Source organism: Branchiostoma belcheri, unplaced genomic scaffold (genome assembly GCF_001625305.1).
Source record: "Branchiostoma belcheri isolate BF01 breed outbred unplaced genomic scaffold, Haploidv18h27 scaffold213, whole genome shotgun sequence".
Taxonomy (NCBI): domain Eukaryota; kingdom Metazoa; phylum Chordata; class Leptocardii; order Amphioxiformes; family Branchiostomatidae; genus Branchiostoma; species Branchiostoma belcheri.
In genome coordinates this window covers 208,049-224,551 of record NW_017803636.1, presented here as the reverse complement: position 1 = coordinate 224,551, position 16,503 = coordinate 208,049, and the positions used below count along the sequence as shown (strand labels likewise).

General features: G+C 42.2%; 1 protein-coding gene and 1 long non-coding RNA gene across 2 annotated transcripts in view; one reads left to right on the top strand and one right to left on the bottom strand.

Annotated features, from left to right (window-relative positions):
* LOC109469964 overlaps positions 1-16,503 on the top strand; it is a 112,423-nt gene that overhangs the window by 52,725 nt on the left and 43,195 nt on the right. The window lies entirely within an intron of this gene.
* Positions 14,592-16,503, bottom strand: part of LOC109469972 — a 4,395-nt gene continuing 2,483 nt past the window's right edge. Inside the window, exons 4-5 of the long non-coding RNA XR_002140226.1 lie at positions 15,629-15,730; positions 14,592-15,049 (exon numbers count right to left, since the gene is read on the bottom strand). This is a non-coding gene — a long non-coding RNA (uncharacterized LOC109469972). The remainder of the gene's footprint in view (positions 15,050-15,628; positions 15,731-16,503) is intronic.

Genomic DNA, 16,503 nt, shown 5'->3' with positions numbered 1-16,503 from the left:
TACACATAAACACACAAACGCACACACACACACACACCATTACATACACATTAACACACACAAACACACACGCATACACGCGCGCGCGCACAAACACACACACACACATTCACACACACACACATCACATGCACACACACACACACACACACACACACGCCACATGTACACACACACATACAAGTGTGCCACATTTAATTTTTATCCAACTAATAATACTGGCAAAAAGACAAACATCAAGAGCCAACATAAGAGGGAAAAAAACAATTTACGTAAAGTCATCTCGTGAAGACGCTTTTCCGAGGTAGCGGTTTGACTGCGCTCGATGTCTAGGTCGCGTTTTGCGGCGTCAGTCGTGGCGGACATGCCGTCTTGGTCGCGTTTTAAGGCGTCAACCGTGGTAGACAGTCGGCGCACGTCGTCTTGGTCTCCTTTCAATGCGTCAACAGTGGCGGACATGTTGACTTGGTCGCATTTTAATGCGTCGACCGTGGTGGGCAGTCGGCGCACGTCGTCTTGGTCGCGTTTCACGGCGTCAACAGTGGAGGACATGCCGTCTTGGTCCTGTTTCAAGGCGTCAACAGTGGCGGACAGTCGGCACAAGGTGTCTTGGTCGCGTTTCAAGGCGTCAACAGTGGCGGAAATGCCGTCTTGGTCGCGTTTCAAGGCGTCAACAGTGGTGGACAGTCGGCGCAAGGTGTCTTGGTCGCGTTTCAAGGCGTTAAGAGTGGCAGACAGTTGGCGTATTTTGTCTTGGTCGAGTTTCACAGTTGTCGACAAATGAGATATTTCCTACATGTACAAACGTACGTACGTACGTCAGAATACCAAATGTACAACATGTTAAGTGCAAACATACCAAAAAAGCAGCAAATTAGTTTTTGTACCCCCTTAAACACAAAATAAGAATTAGACAAAACTGTTGGACTACAGACTTTGTGGTACAAGACTGTTACCTGTTTGTTGCTGAACGTCAGAGGGGCGAGTCCCACGGCGACCAGACTCAGTAGCACGGCGATGCCGGCGGCCAGACAGCTGCGGCGGGCGTATAGGAAGCTACAGACACCACGGCGACTGCTCGCTCCACCCGGATACGCGCCGTCTGGTAGAAAAAGTACACTCCGCTTGGGTTTTTGTTTTCGTCAACATTTACGCGATGCCATATTGGTTCTCAGTTTGAACAAATTCACACGTGCCACGAGTTTGAAATACTTTGGGGTAAAGTAATTTGCAAATCAGATCCTCATTTGCATAAGTAATGCCTATTTAGGTTTCACCTGCCATACATTTAGATGCTATGTGTATAGAATCTTCATTGTAAAAGGCAATTAAATCAAAGGATTTTCATATTACGTAACTATGTAAATTTGAATCTTTTCACCTGGTATGCAGCCATACAAAAATTTAGGGGTGTTGAAGAAACCCTCAGCTTTAGTGAAGTTACAATCGCAAAGCAATGCAAAAACCAAAATGCCAGAAAAGAGAGGAATCCAAGAGCAATAGTCTCTGCAAGAGCAATAGACTCTGCAAGAGCAATAGACTCTGCTTCTCTTAGGGTAAGCCCTGTGTCACTCTGGATCTGGCCTTTCCACCTCTTGGGTGGTCTAGCGTTTTTTAACTCCTGGTGGTATGCCTTACAAACTAAGGTGTTTGCTGGTCTTTGCATCACATGCCCAAAACCATCTGAGCCTTCTAGTGCGTATCTTGTCAATGATGGTCTGTTCTACATGAAACGCTGTACCTGGTTTGGTAGAATTTAGGGGTGTTGAAGAAACCCTCAAAAACCAAAATGCAAGAAAAGAGAGGAACTTAAATCTTTTTACCTGGTATGGAGGCATGTGAGAAGTTGGGTGTGTTTTCGTCATCGTTCGCACGTGCCTGGTGATCAGTCTGGGGCTGGTCCATGGGTGGGTCGTCTGGGCGAAAAAAGATGTTATATACTTTTAGTCATTTATAAAAAATATTTGGCCTTAAACATACAAAACAAGAGTTCTGAGATCTCATACCTCCATGAAATATGGGCTTGCATTGTCATATTTCATTTCAACATGTCCTCATTAATTATGCAAATAACCCCTACATTAACATGATATATACGTAGTAGTGCTAACCTTTAAGTAGCTTATACATGTCACAAGGTATGAAATTCCCATCATTCACCAATAAGGAGTCACAAAATGTTCACATTAATTATGCAAATTAGGTCACTATTTGCATAATCGGTATCTGTTGATCTTTCGCCTGCCACAGATTAAATAGATTACATGTATAGCAGTACAATTATATGAAAAACTGTAATTATAGAATTTCCTCATTAATTATGCAAATTAAGTCCTTATGTGCATAATTTGCATTTAATCATGTACAACTGTCTCTCAGGTACCTACACACCAAAAATGATGAAAATATGTTGTTCCAATCTGGACTTATTGGCTTTGAAAGATTTTACCAGGAACTAACCTGCAGTTCCAGAACAAGCTGCTAGGGGGACCAAACTTACACCACTCATTTCTGACAGGATAAGCTATCTGTCACCAAAAAAAGTCAAGACCATAGCTTGTTCAGGACAAAAGATACAAAAACCGGAAGATCTGCTGCAGTACCAAGGTCATCCATCAGGAGGCCCATACTTGACCTTGACCTTTGCCTTTTTAAGACTTACCATCATACCAAATGTCATCACAATCCATAAAGGCATTCTGGAGTTATGCTGACTACAATGTTGCGGTAACACAGACAGACAGACACACACACACAGACAGACACACAGACACACACAGACAGACACACACACAGACAGACACACACACACAGACAGACACACACACAGATAGACAGACACACACACAGACATACAGACAGACACGCCAAAAACAATACCTCCATTTTTCATGGAGGTAACAAAAAAATTAGGGAGTATACCCAAACAAAAAAGCACTATTTGCGTAAACTGTTGATCTAACCTGTTGATTTTTCGTTAATCGAAACTACTCGGCCGGACCCCGGTTTGGAAATGTGACCTCGGCATTAAAAGGTAAAGAAATAGATCTGCATGCATGTTTACAGTGGTTTCTTTCGTGCTTAAAAAAATGCTTTTGACACAACTGTGGAGTCATCTTGACAAACTATTTTAGAGCGTTCTCAGCAAAAACCTACCCGAACAGTATCACATTCCAATCAACTACTTAAGAGCGAATGTCTGTAAGGATTAAACAATGGTGGCAGGGGTCAAAAAATCGATTTGGCTCAAACTTTGCACAGTGATAGTATTTGGCCCACAACCCCTCAAAATAGCTTTCTTTCCGGTCAGCACCGATCGTTGCCATGGTAACGGGCCAAACAAGTTTCGGGGCCATTTCCCCTGATTAAGACATGTGAAAAACATGAAATTTAGCATAGTTTAAGGCACGATTACGAGCAAGTGCTTTAATATTATGGAAAAACAAAGTATGGGCATAAAAGACCAACTAATCCGCTATTCTATAATAGCTTTGAAATTGTCAAGAAGTTCGTTTAAAGGACCTGGGCAACCCTAACACAATACAGTGTTTGAGGCTTATGAAAAAGCGTTATTTCTTCCCAACTTCAAAGTGCTGTAAGTCCAAAGATGGTGCTTTATTTGCTTCAAATTTGAATTATAGATACATAAACATATGTGCTATAAAATTCATGGTTGCAAACTTTAGGCACTTCTTTGGTTGTCACGTGGTTCTTCTTAGAAGTAGGTCAAATTTTGAATTTGAGGGAAAATATGACTTTCAGCCATGTTCAGGATGCTATATCTATAAAAGAAAGAAAGCAATCTGATAAAGTCTTTTGCCCAAAGTAACACTATGTCTTGTCTATTAAATGAATACTTGTGGAGGTTGGGGTCTTGTGTCGTTGGTGTGCACTTGTCCCTCAAAGTAGGCCATGTTTTGGACATTTACAGAAATTGACATATACTGCAATGTTTGAAGCTCTAGAAATAACAAAGTAGGATGTCATTTGAATCCAACCTTGCTGGGTAGTACATATATGTATTATGTATCAAATGAATACTTGTGGAGGTTGAGGTCTTGTGTCGTTGGTGTGCACTTGTCCCTAAAAGTAGGCCATATTTTGGACATGTACAGAAATTGACATATACGGCTATGTTTGAAGCTCAAGAAATAACAAAGTTAGATGCTATTTGACTTCAATCTTTGCGGGGAAGTACATATATTTAAAGTATAACAATTGAATACTTGGAGAGAGGTTGGGGTCTTGTGTCGTTGGTGTGTACTTTTCCCTAAAAGTAGGCCATATTTTGGACATACATACAGAAATTAGCAAAAATGGCTATGTTTGAAGGTCTAGAAATGACGAAGTAGGATGTCATTTGAATTCAATCTTTTAAGAGGAGTACATATAATGTATTGTGTATCAAATAAGGGCTTGTGGAGGTTGGGGTCTTGTGTCGTTGTTGTATACTTGTCACTAAAAGTAGGCCATATTTTTAACATTTACAGAAATAGGCAAATACGACATGAACAAAAAGGATCTACTAATTATCTGTAGTTATTAGAGAATAACCTAATTGCCTAATTAAAATTTAGTTATTCTCTAATAACTACGGGTAATTAGTAGATATCAATTTGTGCAAACGTACGTTTGTAGCTTAGACCATTATGCACATGAAAATCATACTTTTTTTCGGTTACTTGTACCAAAGTGCTATATTATAACTTTAAAGATAATTACATTTGGGGCAATAAAATGTGATGACGTCATCCATATGGTCCAAAAAATCATATTCATAACCCTTTTGTACCCAGGTATCAATATTCAGTACAACTACAGCTAAAATGCCAAATTAGCCTGGGAGGACACCTTAAAAGAAACCGTCAGCTTTTGTGAGGCTACAGTCACAAAGCAATGAAAAAAATGGATGCAAGAAAAGAGAAGCTTTGTCCTGCTGTGCGCAAGATATGTCGCTCGGCACATACAGTACCATCTACATAGCACCTTTATAGGTACGATTTAGGGGTATTTCTCGTGCAACGCATCACACCGCAGCGAAACGCAACGAATGCGAAAGTAACTATGCCACTGCAGGGCAAAAAAAAATTGGGGGTCTATGATCTAATTAAGACATAAAAATTATTGAAAAATATTGTGCCAGGAATGCCAGCAGGACAAGGATAACGTTTTACCTGGTATAGATGCGTACGTGACTTCGGGTGTGTTTACAGCGTCGTTCTCACGTGCCTGGTAATCAGTCTGGGGTTGGTCTATTGGGGGAACGTCTGTGAACAAAACAACAAAGACGTAATATAGTTATGATTGAATAATATTGGGCCTACAACATCCAAAACGAACAAAATAGGGACTACTAAACGATTTACCTGAACTAAAGGCGTACATAGGGTTGAACATCCTTGCAGTGGCGTTTGCAAGTGATCGCCAATGCGACAGGGGCTGTTGCGTACCTGTGAATGAGACAAAACAACTGAAATTAAAAGGCAACCATCCGTGGGTAATTTGAGGAGTTTAATACAAGGTAGAAGATGCAAAAATGAAACAAAGACCGTCATCAATTTACCTGCATTGGAGGCGAGCGTAGGGTTCGGTATTCTGCCAGCGGCGTAATATCGCAGTGTCTGAGGCTGCTGCATGGGTGTGGTGCCTGAGACAAGTAAAGCGACGGTCACAACCCACCGTACGTGCTTTTTGTCCGTACGTTTTATGGGAGGCTACGTCTGCTACGTTTTTTCTGAAAACGTGGGGAAGGAGTGGCGTCTACGCACTTCACTCGCACGTCACTCGCACGGTTGCGCAAGGTGTAAGAGTGTGGTCTGCAGTCACTCTGCACGCCAAGTCTGGCTGTGAGCGGTTGCGTGCATCGTACGTTGCGCAAGTGGTAAGTGAGTTGTACGTGCTTACAACGTACGATCTCTGTGCGATTGCAACTTTACCGTAAGGAGGCCGTACTCACACGTGCTTCTTACCTACGGGTCCTACGGGGCACGCGCGTCGCCCGCACTCGCACGCACGGGTGGTGAAACCGCAGACCGCACGTAGAAAAAGTTTTACATGCACTTAAAGTTCTACGGCGTGTCTGCGTGCTCCCAAATCCGTAGGATTCCGTACGGAGGCGGTACTCACCACGCACGGATGCCCTACGTTTGCCCACGTTTTTGCACGTAGACAGCACGCAGAAGCACGTATGGCGGGTTGTGACCGTCGCTTTAAGAAAATTTGAATTAAGTACTAGTCATCTGCGGCAAAAGCAGTAACAAGACAAGCGAAATCATTACTCTGTACATTATTTACCTGGATTGGAGGCGTACATAGGGTTGGTAACTCTTGCAGCCTCGTCCGATAGCCCATAAGACTCAGGCTGCCGCTCGAGTCTGATACCTGAGAGAAATAAGAAAAAAATTCATACAGGAAGACACGTGTTTGTCCTCGCCTAATCGTCAAATAATTAATACTGAGCCAGAATCATTTCAGAATCAAAAAAAAATTATTAAATGTAAGGAATGAAAATACTTAAATATATATATACTATAATATATATATATTATAGTTCATATAATATAAATACTTCAATTCGATATGGGGGATTAGTGGCAAATATCCACTGTAAAAGGCAGGTATGAAAAGCACCGGCTACCTGAAGACGTGCCCTGGTCTTCCCGCTGCTTGTCAGAAGCGCCGTTGCCATGGCGGACACACCCGTGTGAACCACTCTGATGGACGGGACGGGGTTGAGGCGGCAGCCCGCTTGTTTGGGGGCTGCCGGGGCCGGAGACAGGCGACCGGACATCCTTTCCCTGCCCGTCCATTTCGACCGTACTGTGCACACTGTACTGTCGCGCAGTGTATAACTGTTTTTTTTTTAAGTCATGAATATAGTAAATAATGCCTTAATTGGTCTGACTAAGTATGCTTACTTTTACCCTTATTTGGGAGAATGACGTGGCATCAGGTGATGCAATGGTATTTTGTTTGTCCACAAGAGCCAGACTTATTTTCGTGGAAGAAGGAGTTAATCTAGGAAACATCAAACAAATCTATTTACACATACCTGAGAGCTCTTAACGTAATCTCGTGACTTTTTCAGACATATGCGCAATGTAACAACGTTCCCATATACACATGCATGTAGCAGAGACGCCTGAGACGCCCTGTTATAAATACCTTCTCTCCAAGCAGAGGTTTGGGTTCGGGGTTATTTTTGCCATGTTTGGGGGGGGGGGTTTCTTTGTTTTACACTGGAATTTTTTTTTCATTTTTGGCGCGGGGTTTCTTTTTTGCACTGGAATTTTTTTTCAGCCCAACACAATATATATATATAGGGCCACGGGGACACATGCACAAGTCTAATAACTATGGGTGATTGGTTTAATGGCCTGTATCTTTAGACCTGCCACCTAAAGTTTTATTTTCAGATCTATGTAGCCTGGGTGCCAGACTGCTTACAGGGCCCGCACTGTACAGGACTATTTCTAGGCTCCAGGGCCAACATGCTAGCCTGGATGCCAGACTGTTTTCAGGGCGACATGTCCCGAAGGAAATTATACAGCAGCAGCCAAATGTAAAATGATCTTTATGCAGTTTCAGCTCACTAAAGAGCTATCAGGTCTTCTTCCACTGGTCCTGACAGAAAATACAGGCGCTATGTACAGTATTTACAACTTACAGGTTCAAATTCTCCTAGCTCTCTTTGGCAAGAGCAATGAACAGCACCATGCATGTTGGGTGAGCAACACGAGCTGGGATTCAAACTCCTAACCTTTTGATCCAGAGACGCGCAAACCCCACATTACATTGCGTATTTACCGGTAATATTTTTGCTTTTTTTCATTTTAGCTGACTGTGCAGTTTGGGACTACGGTTGGTTTCCAGAGAGCCATCGTTGTAGAATTCACACAAAGGTTGGGCAGTATTATTGAGAGTCGAAATCTGATTCATTTTCGTTTCTGTTTATTCAACGTTTAATTGCAGCCTGGGTACCATCCTGGTTAGTTTACGTCTGCTCTGATTGTTGGTTGAGAGCAAGTATCGCAGCGGACATAAATTTAGCAAAATGGTACCCAGGCTATTTAGCCAATTTTTATTGACAGATGGAAGACTTTTTTCGTAAGAGTAACATTTTTGTGTTACTCCAGTTCCACCAACACAGTAGTTGTGGTAGTCCGTATGGTGATGGCCTCCTATGCTGCCGGTCAAGTGCAGACAACATTAGTGCAGACTGTGAAGTCAGGACAAATAGGAGCGATCTCTGTCAACTCCAATGTGACAGCAACTGTCAAGAGAGATGGTACGCAAACCATTATGCACATACAGATTACTAAATGTCGTTGTTTCTTGAAATTTTTTTTTATTCAAGATAGTGAATACTTGCCACTTGATTTAATTTCACTGATTTTCATACAAAATATATCAAAATAGTTCTTAAGCTAGGATATGAAACTGTACAATGCAAGTACCATTGGAATAACAACGACTATCATGATAGTCATTGTTACTCAATGGTACTTGAGAATAATATTTCGAATAAAATATCTTTGGTTACTATATGCAATGCATACGTGTTATTTAAAGTTAAAACTTTTGTTCCAGCACAACAAATTGAAATTATTGTGTTGGAACAAACGTTTTAACTTTAAACCTGTAACTACCAACACAGATGAACCTTTATGATTATCATGATAGACTAAGTATTAATCTACAGTATCTGTTTTGTTTCCAGTGAGTGTTTCGTCATCGCTAAACCTGGTGGTTACCCAAGCCTGGTCAGCTGACCTACAGGACACTACAAGTGTGGCCTACATGCAGCTCAAGACACAAGTGGAAGAATCAGTGAGCATCACTTTTTTTTGCTGATGCAAGAATTTATTGCAATTTGTGGCATCTTTGAAGTGTATTTTTACGGGCGTTCCTTCTATTTGCTGAAATCTAATGACTTTAATGTATTACAGATGACCCAACAGCTGCTAGAGACAGTTGGTTTCCAGGGCTTGCAGGTAGCTGAGTTTAGACGAACGTAAGTACAGATTTCTCTTCGCAGAAACTGGTCAACCAGTTATCTTTTCTTTTGCAATTCAAAATTTGTTTCAAAATTGCTAAATTTCTAAATCTTTATTATGAAGAAAGAAATGACTCAGACCAAGCTTTTGGACAACTTATTAGTAGTTGATGACTGTCCTTTTTCTTTCCAACAGGAAGACAAACACTATCCAAGTGATAGTGAGGATCGTGACGGCACAGTACGCTTCCACAGCTACCCAGAATGCCTTTGTTACCGTGGTAACGTCAGGTCAGGTCACTGGCCTCTCGGTCGACAACACGTCTGCTGTCGTCCAAAATGATGGTAAGAACTGAGCGCAGTAACTGTTTCATTTTCTAGTCAAAATTTTCATAGTTAATGAATCAATATATTTTAACGTTAAATTTAACGTCATTTTCCCCCAACCGGGGGTCAGACGTGCCTGCACCAAGTACAAGTCTTTTTGAAGCAAGATTTTTACTGCTGGATGCTCTTCCTAACGCCAACCCAGACCCAAGTAGGGCCCAGGAACCCTCTAACTGAGGGGGGAAATGTGTGTTAAGTGCAATTCTCAAGGGCACAACGTCTGGGTGCATGTCCGGACATGTCTGGGTCCAACCCTGGGGATTGAACCTGGGTCTCCTTGCTTGACAGTCGGATGCTCTATCCACTACACCACACAGACGCCACAATATCAAACTTCTTTATTCACAACCACTTGTTTACAAGAGCTGACGTTTCGATGACAATTTGTCAGCTGCAGTAGCTTAGAAAGCCGCAAGAGGACCATAGGATCATGTCTCCACGATTCATACCCATCAATGACTTGAGTTATGCTGATTACAAGCAAACAAACAAACAAACAAACAAACAAACAGACCTTTGAACCGCTAGGACTTTGAGTATAGGACTATGACTCTGTTTTGACGCATCGGACTTTTATGTTTACTGTATGTTGTCCACTCTTGTTTTACTGTATGTAACAATGTCTTGTGTAATTTTGTTGGGCCCCTTGGAAAACAGCTAATGTAAGCTGAATGGGGCTACCCAGCCGTCTTATGATGAAATAAATAAATAAATAAATATGTACAGTCACAAAGATTCGAAGACATAACCTTCTTGGCAAAGAAGACAATTAGGTTATTGGATTTGACTCTGAAGACATAATGTATGGCCTCTTTTTTGTGTGTTTTTGCTCACTCCAGTCACGGTGTCCCAGACTGCCCAGATGACCTTGACCCAGCAGTTTACAGCTGACCTTGAAAACAGAACATCACAGGCTTTCATTACTCTGCAGACACAATTACAGGAAGCAGTAAGTCTATTAATCTGTTATCCTAAACTTGTTATTCAAAGTTTGTTTTTAAATCATTAGTTGCAGTAGACCTACAAAAGTACTGTGTGGGGTCGTGTGGCGCAGTCGGTTGCGCGTTCGGCCCACACCCAAGAGGTTGCTGGTTTAAATCCTGTCCATGTCACCGATCTTGTGCCATTGGGAAAGGCACTTTACACGACCTCCCTTACTTCACTCAGGTGTAAATGAGTACCTAGCTTCGGTTAGGGACGTCCCTCGGATCGGACATTAAATGGAGGTCCCGTGTTTGGGGAGCCACACCCCACGCACGTTAAAGAACCCACCGCACTTATCAAAAAGAGTAGGGGTCCTTTCCGGTGTGAGTGGTTCAAACCTTACAGTCCGGTCTTACGCAGTCTTAGTCTTACATGTGCGTACATGTACAAAACTGGTGCGTTACGCCTGAAGTCGGTTTACCGGTTATGCGAAACAAACAAACTTCGTCGAGTGATTCATCATACAACTTTGCCTGTATTTTATCCCCAGCTGACTATACAATTTGGAAACACTGTCGGATTCCAAAGAGTCGTAGTGGTAGAATTTATGAAGAGGTGAGTCCCTAATGTTACTTGGCTGATTGTAAATAACTATAGGAGAATAACGTTTGCTACATTGGAACAAAGTTCAACTTGTTAGCTTACAATCATATGGAAATAGTTATAATAAATGATAACATTAAGCAATGCTAGGATCTGTCTGCCCATGCCACAAAGCTATATAAGATGCATGAATAACATTGTACTACAGTGGGTTTAAGGAAAAAAACGGGCTGTCTACCTGGGCTGGCTACATAAGGCTACTCACATATACCGTCATTCATATCCCTACAAATGATAAGATGCCTATGCATCTGCGCCCTCTAGCAGAATGCACCACGATTACACCCATTACACCGGACTGTATTGCTCAGTAATATTATACTGGGTAGAACTAACTCTTTGGCATATTCTTCGGCAACGTTGTTAGCCCTTGGTTTATGTTTTCATGCAAACAAAAACCAACATTTTTTGTTGTCTCTCTTCTTCAGTTCCACCAACACAGTAGTTGTGGTAGTCCGTATGGTGGTGGCCTCCTATGCTGCCAGTTCTGTCCAGAACACTCTAGTGCAGACTGTTACGTCCGGGCAACTTGCTGGCATTTCTATCAACTCCAACGTGACGGCAACTGTCACAAAAGATGGTAAAATTACATGTTTTGCAGCAACTTATTCAATGTGTTTTTAATCATAGGCTGATTCAGATTGAAGTGCTGTAAGATTTCCTTTGCAAGGAATACGAATTGAATACTGTAACAGTTTTTTTTATTTACATTAAGATCAGAAGCATGTTTAAAAATTCTAAAGCTTTACAACTGTTCAGAGGATTATATATTTAAAAAAACTAATACAATACTACAAACATAAGATAATCTATTCTACAACTGTACATAGTATTATATATAGATCAAATACTACAAACTTAAGATAATCTATCCAACATTGTTCATCGTTAGAACTACAAAATTTATTGATGACAGTATAAGAGTGACTGTTTTATGTTGATTTTACTCATTTTCATTTTAGTGACTTTGACTTCCTCTGTTGTGATGACCTTGACCCAGTCCTGGTCAGCTGACCTGAAGGACAGCACATCTGTGGCCTTCCGCCAGCTTCAGACCAAGGTCGAGGAGTCTGTAAGTATTGTCTGACAAGATCACAAGCCGAATGATCAAAGTATGTAGAATACATGTTTGAAGTTAAAACTTTTGTTCTGACACACAAGTGAATTGTTCTCACCTAGAGCTTTCGACCAGTCACTCTGGTCCTCTTCAATAGGCTGACGCAGTGAGACTTGTCATGTGGCTTCTCTGAAGTGTGACAACACTTAGTCAAAGGTATCTGGTAGACGATGTCAGCCGCTGTCGCAGTTGAGTGATGGGTGACTGCTCCCTTGTGTGTTGGAACAAAAGTTTTACCTTTAAACAAGTAACTACTAACACAGAGGAACTTGAATGTAGAATATATTATATTGTGATTATAACTATTGCCTTCATAACATATACTCTGTATGTTTGCCACTTGCAGATGTCCGTCCAACTCCTACAGACTGTAGGCTTCCAGGGTCTACAGGTGTTACGGTTCAAACAGACGTAAGTATTGATGTTTTGTTCCAAATTTAGGCAAAAGCAAGTAATAATATGCATACTTTGTCAACATGTAATTTAAAATCATGGAAGGATAACAGTTACTGTATTTGTAACCATTGTTGGCACAGGTCGGTGAAAATTAGACATCCAGGTAATAAGATATGCCAAAAACAGTTCCTCAAGCAACTGGATAATTATGATTTTTCAAACGGTCACTGACAGACGTTTCAGGTAGCATCCACTAACTTTCGTCATTGTTGGCACAGTTCTTTGTAAAGTTTTCCCCAAACTCCACACCCTTTTTTATATTCTCAAGACCTTCTATATATAGCTGTCATAATCATTATGTTAGATCATGATACAATACATGTACGTAGTGTAAGAGCCTGAAATATATTTGAGTTACTATCAAAACTTCTGCCTGGCTTTCATCTTTCTTCCAGTCAATCTAATCAAGTAGAAGTAGTGGTAGTTATAGCTGCTGCTGAGTACGCACTCAAACAGACCCAGCAGTCCTTCGTCACATTGGTCCAGTCTGGAAGTGTTGGGAGTTTATCTGTGGATTCTTCCTCTGTGGTAGTAAAGAATGACAGTGAGTATCTTCGAAACTAAATACTACTATCTCATTTATAAAACACAAGTTTACGCATGATTGTTATAACGTATAATCTTGTAAGTTAGAGCACATTGGCAAAATGAAGCCGGAAGGCCGGATGTTTTTACGGTTTTTGTAATATCTTCTCTGATACAACATTTGGCACGCCTGAATAGAACGCTTGAAATTCGAACATTAAGTTCGCGCAGGCGCACTACAGAACGCCCAGTGCCGTTCTGAGCCCCGGGGCGCCCCGACAGTAGCAGGTAAAGCACATTTACGCCGTTATTGCAATATCAGGCCAGCTCCATTGCATCATCCAAGCTTGCCTGGTGCATGGTCCTGGTTGAAAAGGACCGAAATAATATGGTGTTACTTGACAATAAAGCATATAAATTCGTTAATCCAGGTCATGGAAAAATCCACCCTCTTTTAAGAATCTACACCAAAAAAATACCATACCCTCCTAACGTAGCGTATTTAAGGACGTATGCGCGTATATAAGGATAAAACCCTGTGTAACAGTTTCCGAGCACCTGTGTCCGTAAAATATCTTTTGCAACGCTCGTAATTTTGTTGCAACGCTGTCCAAATACGCAACGGTAAGCGTGATACCATGTTTTCAGAATCGAACATCACCTTTCGCACATGCAGCGTGGCACACGGCAATTTGTTTTCCACCAAACGCAGCCATGGAAGGACCTGAAACGTGCAATAACTACAGGACGAACTGATAAACTGTGAATTGTGTGGGTCATCAGGTAGTTTTACGCTCAGCTGATGTAGAGAGGTCATGCGGTCAAGGGTTAAAGGTGCAGTTACCAGGCGACGCGGCCGAATGAATTCAGTTCTTTGCCTTAGTTATTAATCAATAAAACATTTCCTCAGAACTTTCATGTCAGATTACATTCATTATCTATTTGTCTACATGGATAATTGTAAAATACATGGTTGTATGTGAGTACTGGGCCACGGAGAAGGGAAAACCCCAGCGGTTATTTGATTGACCCCGTAACTCTCCCAACTGCCCTTTCGCGGGGCGGCAAATTCAGAAACCCGGAAGTCCGGTCCCGAGCTGAGACATGGGGCGACTCTGCTTTATGCGGGGAAGGACACGGTTATCAGGGGGGTGTCGACATGATAAAGTGATAGAAATCGACGTGCCGACATGCAAGAGGCTTGGTCTGCCCTGCGGCAGCCGGTTATGCCAACTGCATTACGATGAGGCGAAGCGCACCCCCCAGTGTTGCTGCCCCATACCACCCACGGGCAGCCATTCCGGGACACTTATCCCATGTCCTGCACGACTGCTGCGAGTTTTCTGGGACATGGCTGATGTAACTAACGGTACATCAATTTGTACGGCGTGCAGCAACACTGTAGATGCCACAAGAACCTTCTGCGACCACCCAGAGTATGCCCCTCCCCAAAGGAGAAGAAGGGTAAGCTATGTAAAACATAATGTAAACAGCTCATTCATTCAAACAGATAGGAAACACTTGTGTGTCTATGTGCTATTTTTATTTCTTGTCTTCATATCCATCTCAATCAATGACAATGATTATTCATACCAGAACAACTTTATACCTTGATTCTTCTCATCTTTGACACCTTGTTTATAAATGTTAAATTAAACAACAACTGAATATCACCTTCTATAATCCTTGCAAAAACTTTCAAGTGAGCTCTATGAATTCAAGTAGGAACTCTTAAACTTAACACCTCAGTCCATAGAAAATTTGATCCATTCCATGATGTTGAACCTTAATAAAGGTGGTATGCTTTGTTACATCTAATATGAATAAACTACCCATAAACATAACATGTATTGCTCAGAATGTAGACAGAAACAGTATGATGGCTGATCATAGCAATCTGGTCCAGGAAACTTCTTCCACACCTTTCCTTTGAGTAGATGCAAAAGGCACTTGTAGATCTGGTTTTGTGGGCTTCAGGATTCCTGATAGCAACAGAAAATATCATTATGGTCATTATTATTTCCAGGTCAAAGAAATGTCTCCAAGATTAGCCTGCATGCCTGAGGCAGCTCACCTGACAAGGGCTACCCTCCCCTCTCCAGCCCTCACCCTCCCATCTCCAGCTCCCATCCTCCCCTCCCCAGCTTCCGAGCTCCCATCTCCAGCTTCCACTCTCCCATCTCCAGCTCCCATCCTTCCCTCTCCAGCTCCCATCCTCCCCACTCCAGCTTCCATCCTCCCCTCTCCAGCTCCCATCCTCCCCTCTCCAGCTCCCATCCTCCCTCTCCAGCTGCCATCCTCCCATCTCCAGCTTCCACTCTCCCATCTCCAGCTTCCACTCTCCCATCTCCAGCTTCCACTCTCCCATCTCCAGCTTCCACTCTCCCATCTCCAGCTTCCACTCTCCCATCTCCAGCTTCCATTCTCCCATCTCCAGCTTCCATTCTCCCCACTCCAGCTTCCATCCTCCCCTGTCCAGCTTCCACTCTCCCCTGTCCAGCTTCCACTCTCCCCTGCCCAGCTCCCATTCTCCCCCCTGCTGTGCAACAAGTCATACGTACCTTAACAAGTGCAGGGCCGGCCATACAAGCGTGGGAGAATGAGCTTCTGTTGCCTCTCATAAGGAGACAATTAGCTGCCTCCTGTGATGGCCAAACAGTATCCTGCAAAACAGGGGGGCAGGTTAGTGCTCTCAGTCTCATCAACAACAGGAGATATCAATAACCTTATGTTAGCTATAGTCTGGTATGACATGAAACATACTATAAAAAATAGTATAGAAAATTTCAAGAAATGTGAATATTCCTACCCTTAAGTATACCACAGTATCAGCAATTGAAAACTGCATCATACACAGTACAGTATACCACAGTATCAGCAATTAAAACTGCATCATACACAGTACAGTATTCCATAGTATCAGCAATTAAAACTGCATCATACACAGTACAATATACCACAGTATCAGCAATTAAAACTGCATCATACACAGCACAGTATACCACAGTATCAGCAATTAAAACTGCATCATACACAGTACAGTATTCCACAGTATCAGCAATTAAAACTGCATCATACACAGCACAGTATACCACAGTATCAGCAATTAAAATTGCATCATACACAGTACAGTATACCACAGTATCAGCAATTAAAACTGCATCATACACAGCACAGTATTCCGGGCTGGGCCGTAAATGCTGCCGCTCCACAAGTCTGCGAAGGAGGCCATACACAACCAACTACTCTCATCTTGCTTACGTTTCAATGTATATCAGACACCTTCAGCTTTTTCGGCGAGAACATGGTCCCAAAACATGGCTATAGATGTACCCCCATCCCCTCGTCCAGGTTCATCACTTGGGTTGACTTCCTTATCCAGACCACTTCTTTGATCCAACATAATTCTTGTCTTCTCTGATGAGCCGTGACGAGG